This window comes from Montipora foliosa, chromosome 13 (genome assembly GCF_036669935.1).
Source record: "Montipora foliosa isolate CH-2021 chromosome 13, ASM3666993v2, whole genome shotgun sequence".
NCBI classification, from domain to species: domain Eukaryota; kingdom Metazoa; phylum Cnidaria; class Anthozoa; order Scleractinia; family Acroporidae; genus Montipora; species Montipora foliosa.
In genome coordinates, this window is record NC_090881.1 from 30,915,008 (window position 1) to 30,923,154 (window position 8,147).

The following is an 8,147-nucleotide window of genomic DNA, read 5'->3' on the forward strand; positions in this document are numbered from 1 at the left end:
TTTGATTGGCAAGCGTGATTGCTAAGTCGCCATTGGCCAAGTTTGACAGCTAGCGTATGCATGAAAGTCAGATCTAGTCCAAGGTAGCCAAGGGTTTTCTCTTCTCGCTGCTTCGCTAGTGTTCTTCGCCAAGGAAAACCTCTCGGACTAGGGTACATCATGAATCCCACACAACCAACACCTTCCCAGACTAGAGACCGTAAGCCGAATTATGGATCTAACGACAATTCTCAGAGTACGTACACTGATGAGGCGCCAAGGATGCCACGTGGTTGTTAACTTTTCCGCTGTCTTCTTCCTTGCGTTTTAACCATCTAAATTGCATTTCCCTTTCTTCTATAGGATATAAAGAATGTCAGTGCATCATCTTGTAAAGTCAGAAGGTATGTACGATATCTTTCGTTTCTGCAATATGTCAAATTTAAAGGTTACTGTTTTCCTCGTGTTTTTAAGGATTTCGCTACGGAAGGTTCTGCTAACAAAATGTGCTTACGAAGCAATTGCAAATAACATTACCGTAGAGACACATGCTTTTGAAGAAAAAGTATGACCTATTTTACAATAAAGCCAAAGTAGATTACTTCATTCTGTCTTTAAACTGTTGTCTTAACTTCCCTCTTTGTACTAACATAGAAAAAATCACTTTTACTTATCATTGCAACGTCTTGGTGATCGACGAGTGTTACAACTGTTCTATGACTCGCCATAAGATTTTTGTGTACAACATTTATACTCTATGCGATCCCATTTGGTATCACATATAACGATCAAGCAGGGTTAGTACTAAACACCCTCGTGTTTTTAAGGATTTCGCTACGGAAGGTACCTCTGGTAACAAAATGTGCTTACGAAGCAATTGTAAATAACAATGCCGTAGAGAAACATGCTTTTGAAAAGTATAACCTGTTTTACAATAAAGCCAAAGTAAATTAATTCATTCTCTCTCAAAAATTTGTCTTAAGTTCTCGGATGGACATTTGTACTTAGATAGAAAAACTCACTTTTCCTTATCAATATTACGTCTTGGTGATGGATGAGTGTTAGAACTGTTCTATAACTCGCCATAAGACTTTTAAGTACAACATTTATACTTTCTGTGATTCCATTAGGTATCACGACATAACGATTTGGGAGGCTTGGTATCAAACATCCATTTTATAGTTTGTTGCAATCAAGCAATTTCAAGTATTGAAAAATAATTTGCACACGTTAACAGTGAAGTGCTTAACCAAAAAAACATCACAGTGGTCATGACATCTACGAAAGCTGGTCCATGTTCTTTAACTGGAGCCTACTGGTAGACACACTTTGACTTTCCATAATCGTAAAGTTGTTTACTTATAATTCGAAGATTCAGTTGAAAAATACTTCAGTGGAGTATTAAATAATACCTGACCCATTTTTTAATTACAAACAGTTCTTCGGGTTGTTTAATTTCACATTAACATCAAAGGTAACATTTTGATCTTCTAAATGGTCTTTCATGCAGGTACTGGTAAAAGAAGAGGACAATAGAAAAATTAGATGTTCAAGAAGACACATTGCTGTAATTTAAAGATGATTTTGGACGACGGTAGAAGTCATGGGAGATGCAACTTTGTCACTTTGAAGCAGTGATCGACTTTCAATGTAGTGGATGAATACAGCATTAAGCAAATATGTTATCTTGAATTTATAGCAATGTATTTGGTGTTTCGCGTTAAAAGATCGGTCATCAACGATGCTCTCTGGAATTCATAGTGTAGTGTCCTCAATTTTATTGTAACAAGGATCCTGGACAAAGATATAAACGTTTTCATTGTAAACTTTAATGAATGGTGTTTGCCTTAAAATAGGAGAGGAAAGGTTATACCAGTAATCCGCTAAATTGTAATACATAGAAATCCAAGGGGAAATCGATTGCAATGTCATTAGTGCCAAATTACGGTAATCGCAGGAAAGAGTTTGAGCGAGTCTCATTTGCCTGCTATGGACTGTCATTTCCCTGAAAAATTGGAAACTGAGACGCGCAGTTAAAAAGCAAGGTCTAAATGCTTGCCCTCAAAACACATATTTTAAAGAATCTAATATCTTCGATTACAGTTTACTCGCGAGGCAGGCAGTGCGCATCGACATCTACTATAAACAATGCAATATTGGTTGCGTGACGTGAACCAAAATAGACGCTGATCATGCTTTGCAAGCAAAACTGATTACGGCTGCGATGAATAAAAAGTGCTGAGATGGGCACGTTTTCAGGGCCATAAAAATGCAACAAGCGCAATTACAATCATTGCTATAATGTCAACATACACTATGAAAATAGTAAAGCACACGTCAGACACGCGAATTTTCAAAGAATGCTGCAAAATTGAACCCAGGGAATATGCACGACCATCAACGGCCTCACAATGTTTAAAAGATAAGCGAATATACGATTTTTTACATGTTCAGTGACGAGGGAAGTTCATTAGTGTCTTGTTTTCTCTGAGATTGGATTAAATACTATGAAAATTATGAGAGTTCAAGCGCATTCATCGAGACGAACACACTGGAGCGTATCACATGAATGTCCAACTGGTAGCGCGTTCTAGCCGCATGTTGCGGTACAATTTATACTAACTTTTCTAAATGATCTTTCCAAAAACGTAGATCTCATTAATGAAATAAATGAATAAGGAAACCTAGAGACCAGACTGAAAGCAAAAGAAAAACGCAATGCAAAATAAAAGAAATCCCTTTTAGTTCTGCAATCAATTCAGTGAACCTCTTGAAAAGAATCCCTGCATTTCTGTTATGTCCAGAAATGGCCCTAATTATACGCGCGTTGATTTCAATAAGCGTCCCCCCTTAACTTCAACATCAATCGTGTCTCGGAACACAGACAATGAACGCCAAAAAGTGTCCCACAAATGCTCTTCCTCAAGTAACGATAAGCAGCTGCATTTACCCGAAGCTGAAAATAACGCTACTCTTTACCATGACCTCATTGCTAGAAATAGGAAGCAAATGCTTAGCGCGCTTTCCTTTTGTCAGAACTGGCCGGCCAGACCAGTCATTTTGAATAGAAAATGCAACAATTTGAAGAAACACTAGCATGATAATCCCTCGCATTCTCTCCTGCCCTAAGGGCGCTTTCCATTTGACTTAAACGGACACTTCGTGTTGGATGTCAAAATTATGCATGTATCTAATTAGGTGCATTTCTGACAAATTATCCCCTTGTTTGTGCCGTATCGAGATATGATATGTTCCAAGATGTCGATCAGTGCGACACACGATGTTGTGTCAACTCAAGGTTAATGTTAAAAATCGCACGAAAGAGTTTCAGCGAGTCTCATTTGCCCGCCATGGATTGTCGTTTTCCTCAGAAATTGGCATCTGAGACGTTCATCAACCCCATAGAGAAGCCAATGGTTGTTCAAGTTCGCAATGGAAAATATAAATCGCCACATATTAGTTAGAAAAGACGAAGGAAAAGAATGCTTCATTGAATAAGAGCGTGAAATGATTACATGTGATATTGTTCCCACCCACTGACGCACACATAGACAGTTACCAAAAACAATGCAATGTTGTTTGCGCGAAGTGGACGAAAATAGACGCTGAACGTGCTTCACAAGCAGAAATGATTTTGGTTACCACGAATCGAAAGTGCTGACATTGGCGCGTCTTACAGGCCGCACGCAGCTCTTTGCAATTGGATCGGTATTGGATGCAGCTCTTTGGTGTTTACAACAAGGCTCCATTGTTTCCTTTCTGATAGCTGCGTACTGGCTGTCAACTATAAAAAGCCATGCGCAACGCTTGCCTTAATAAGAGCACGTGATCTTAAATTCGACCTCACTGAAGGCAAGATTTCAGCAGAGTTCGAAGTCGGCTTTCGTCATGCCTCCCAAACAACCACCACGTAACGAGCCTGACGACAAAGACTGTCCTCCAAAGCCGAAACCAAAGGATTCTTCAAGTACGTACATCGATCACGCGCCAAACATCAAAGCCCGTGGGATGCCTCGTAGTTGTTATTTTTTTCGCTGTCTTCCTCCTTGCGTTTTAACCATCTAACCTAGATTTCCATTTCTTCTATAGTATTTAAAGATTACTGCATCATCTCGTAAAGTCAGAAGGTATGTACGCCATCTTTCGCTTCTATAATATGTCAAATTTAAACGTTCACTGTCAGTTTGTGGCGCCAGATTACACGGCGTTCACGAGGGCCACCAAAAAGAGAGAACTGACCATAATTTGTTTCGTGGCTCTTTACAAAGGCAATTAGGGTTTCGCGCTGCGCTAGCGCTAGGAGAAAGTGCTCTCGTCTTTCTGAGGATTTTGGCGCGGAATGCTCTTTTACAAACAAAATGTGCTTACAAAGCAACTTTCAATAACAATGCTGTGGAGAAAGCTTATGGTTCTAAAGAAGAAGTATGACCTGTTTTACAAAGTAAATTACTTAATTCTCTCTTAAAATTGTCGTCTTAAGTTCTCTCTTGAACTAATAAATCTCGGTTTTTCGGTTGGACATTTGTACTTAAATAGAAAAACCCACTTTTACTTATCAATATAAGGTCTTGGTAATCTTTGAGTGTGCAAACGCTGGATAGCGCTATCCACCGGATAAATCACTATCCAGCGGATTAACACTAACAAAACCAACTGAGTTATCCAGTGGATAGTGATTTATCCAGCGGATAGCGCGATCCATCGTTTGAAAAACTGGGGCCTGTTCTATAACTCGCCGTAAGATTTTTATATACAACATTTATACTTTCTGCAATACCATAAGGTATCACGACATAACGATTTGGGAGGCTTAGTATCAAAATGTGCTTACGAAGCAATTGTAAATAACAATGCCGTAGAGAAACATTGTCCTTTTGAAGAAAAAGTATGACCTGTTTTACAATAAAGCCAAAGTACATTACTTCATTCCCTCTCAAAATTGTTGTCTTAAGTTCTCTCTTGAACTACTAACTCTCCGTTTTTCCATAGTTAATAGACTATTACCTATGGTTTTTCGGATGGACATTTGTGCTTAGATAGAAAAACTCACTTTTACTTATCAATATGACGTCTTGGTAATCGATGAGTGTTAGAACTGTTCTATAACTCGCCATAAGATTTTTAAGCACAACACTTATACTTTCTGCGATTCCATTAGGTATCACGACGTAACGATTTGGGAGGCTTAGTATCACACATCCATTTTATAGTTTGTTGCAATCAAGCAATTTCAAGTATTGAACTGCAAAATAATTTGCGCGCCTTAATAGTGAAGTGCCTAACCAAAAAAACATCACAGTGGCCATGACATCTACAAAAGTTGGTCCATGTTCTTTAACTGGAGCCTACTGGTAGACACACTTTGACTTTCCATAATCGTAAAGTTGTTTAATTATAATTCGAAGATTCAGTTGCAAAATACTTCAGTGCAGTATTAAATAATAACTGACCCATGTTTTAATTACAAACAGTTCTTCGGGTTGTTTAATTTGACATTAACATCATAGATAACATTTTGATCTTCTAAATGGTCTTTCATGCAGGTACTGGTAAAAGAAGAAGACAATAGAAAAATTTGATGTTCAAGACACATTGCTGTGATTTCAAGATGATTTTGGACGACGGTAGAAGTCATGGGAGATGCAACTTTGTCACTTTGAAGCAGTGATCGACTTTCAATGTAGTTGATGAAGACAGCATCAAGCAAATATGTTATCTTGAATTTATAGCAATGTATTTGGTGTTTTGCGTTAAAAGAGTGGTCATCAACGATTCTCTCTGGAATTCATAGTGTAGTGTCCTCAATTTTATTGTAACAAGGATCCTGGGCAAAAATATAAACGTTTTCGTCGTCAACTTCAATGCATGGTGTTTGCCTTAAAATAGGAGAGGAAGGGGAAATCGATTGCAATGTCATTAGTGCCAAATTACGGTAATCGCAGGAAAGAGTTTGAGCGAGTCTCATTTGCCTGATATGGACTGTCATTTCCCTGAAAAATTGGAAACTGAGACGCGAGACGAGCTTAACAAATCAAGCCAGCACAGTAGTGAAAACAACCAAAACCAAAGGAAAAGAATGCTTCATTGACTAGGGCCGTTAAACGGTCACAGTTGATATCTTTCCAACCCACTGACCGAAACGTCTTCTTCTTTGCGACCTTGTTCTGATAAATAACTGCCTCGAGAAGTTTATCTAACAGAAAGAATGAGATTTGCTAGCGCACAGTCTGCATGGGTGACAGTGACCTTGTAACATGCATCATGAAAACACTTCCTGAAAAGAATAGCGCAATTTAACAAGCAAGGTCTAAATGCTTGTCCTCAAACACACATTTTAAAGAATCAAAGACCTTCGATTACAGTTTACTCGTGAGGCAGGCAGTGCGCATCGACATCTACTATAAACAATGCAATATTGGTTGCGTGACGTAGACCAAAATAGACGCTGATCATGCTTTGCAAGCAAAACTCATTACGGCTGCGATGAATAAAAGTGCTGAGATGGGCACGTTTTCAGGGCCATAAAAATGCAACAAGCGCAATTACAATCATTGCTATAATGTCAACATACACTATGAAAATAGTAAAGCACACGTCAGACACGCGCATTTGCAAAGAATGCTGCAAAATTGAACCCAGGGAATATGCACGACCATCAACGGCCTCACAATGTTTAAAAGATAAGCGAATATACGATCTTTAACATGTTCAGTGACGAGGGAAGTTCATTAGTGTCTTGTTTTCTCTGAGATTGGATTAAATACAACGAAAATTATGAGAGTTCAAGCGCATTCATCGAGACGAACACGCTGGAGCGTATCAAATGATTGTCCAACTGGTAGCGCGTTCTAGCCGCATGTCGCGATACAATTTATACTAACTTTTCTAAATGATCTTTCCAAAAACGTAGAACTCATTAATGACATAAATGAATAAGGAAGCCTAGAGACCAGACTGAAAGCAAAAGAAAAACGCAACACAAAATAAAAGAAATCCCTTTTAGTTCTGCAATCAATTGAGTGAACCTCTTGAAAAAAACCCTGCATTTCTGTTATGTCCAGAAATGGCGCTAATTATAAGCGCGTTGATTTCAATAAGCTTCCCCCCTTAACTTCAACATCAATCGTGTCTCGGGACACAGACAATGAACGCCAAAAAGTGTCCCAAAAATGCTGTTCCTCAAGTAACGATAAGCAGCTGCATTTACCCGAAACTAAAAATAACGCTACCCTTTACCATGACCTCATTGCTAGAAATAGTTAGCAAGTGCTGAGGGCGCTTTCCTTTTGTCAGAACTGGCCGGCCAGATCAGTCATTTTGAATAGAAAATGCAACAATTTTGAAGAGACACTAGCATGATAATCCCTCGCATTCTCCTGGAGGAGAACATATCATCCTCGAAGTGTGTTTATTTGAAAGCGTTGTAGAGTTAGCCCTACCAAATGCCCTGTCTGGCCCGTCAGTTCCCCCTGGCCATTAGGGCGCTTTCCATTTGACTTAAACGGACACTTCGTGTTGGATGTCAAAATTATGCGTGTATCTAATTAGGTGCATTTCTGACAAATTATGCCCTTGTTTATGCCGTATCGAGATATGATATGTTCCAAGATGTCGATCAGTGCGACAGACGAGGTTGTGTCAACTCAAGGTTAATGTTAAAAATCGCACGAAAGAGTTTCAGCGAGTCCCATTTGCCCGGCATGGATTGTCGTTTTCCTCAGAAATTGGCATCTGAGACGTTCATTAAGCCCATAGAGAAGCCAATGGTTGTTCAAGTTCGCAATGGAAACAACCAATCGCCACCTATTAGTTAGAAAAGACGAAGGAAAAGAATGCTTCATTGAATAAGAGCGTGAAATGATTACATGTGATATTGTTCCCACCCACTGACGCACACATAGACAGTTACCAAAAACAATGCAATGTTGTTTGCGCGACGTGGACCAAAATAGACGCTGAACGTGCTTCACAAGCAGAAATGATTTTGGTTACCACGAATCGAAAGTGCTGACATTGGCGCGTCTTACAGGGCCACAAAAAATGCAACAGGCGGCAATTACAATCACAATGATCTTCATAAAATTCATCACCAAAGGTGTGAATGATGGAGTAGCTTGAAGGTCAGGAAATCGCGCTTTCAGCAATCAATATGGGAAAGTCCTATCGAA

The 8,147-nt window shown here is 39.1% G+C and overlaps 2 long non-coding RNA genes across 7 annotated transcripts in view; one reads left to right on the forward strand and one right to left on the reverse strand.

Annotated features, from left to right (window-relative positions):
- LOC137982913 (uncharacterized) overlaps window positions 1–8,147 on the reverse strand; it is a 46,410-nt gene that overhangs the window by 13,062 nt on the left and 25,201 nt on the right. The window lies entirely within an intron of this gene.
- Window positions 66–8,147, forward strand: part of LOC137982907 (uncharacterized) — a 17,290-nt gene continuing 9,208 nt past the window's right edge. For all 6 annotated transcript variants that reach the window (XR_011118858.1, XR_011118853.1, XR_011118854.1 and 3 more), the window contains exons 1-5: window positions 66–235; window positions 343–383; window positions 1,490–3,946; window positions 4,069–4,106; window positions 5,523–8,074. This is a non-coding gene — a long non-coding RNA (uncharacterized lncRNA). The remainder of the gene's footprint in view (window positions 236–342; window positions 384–1,489; window positions 3,947–4,068; window positions 4,107–5,522; window positions 8,075–8,147) is intronic.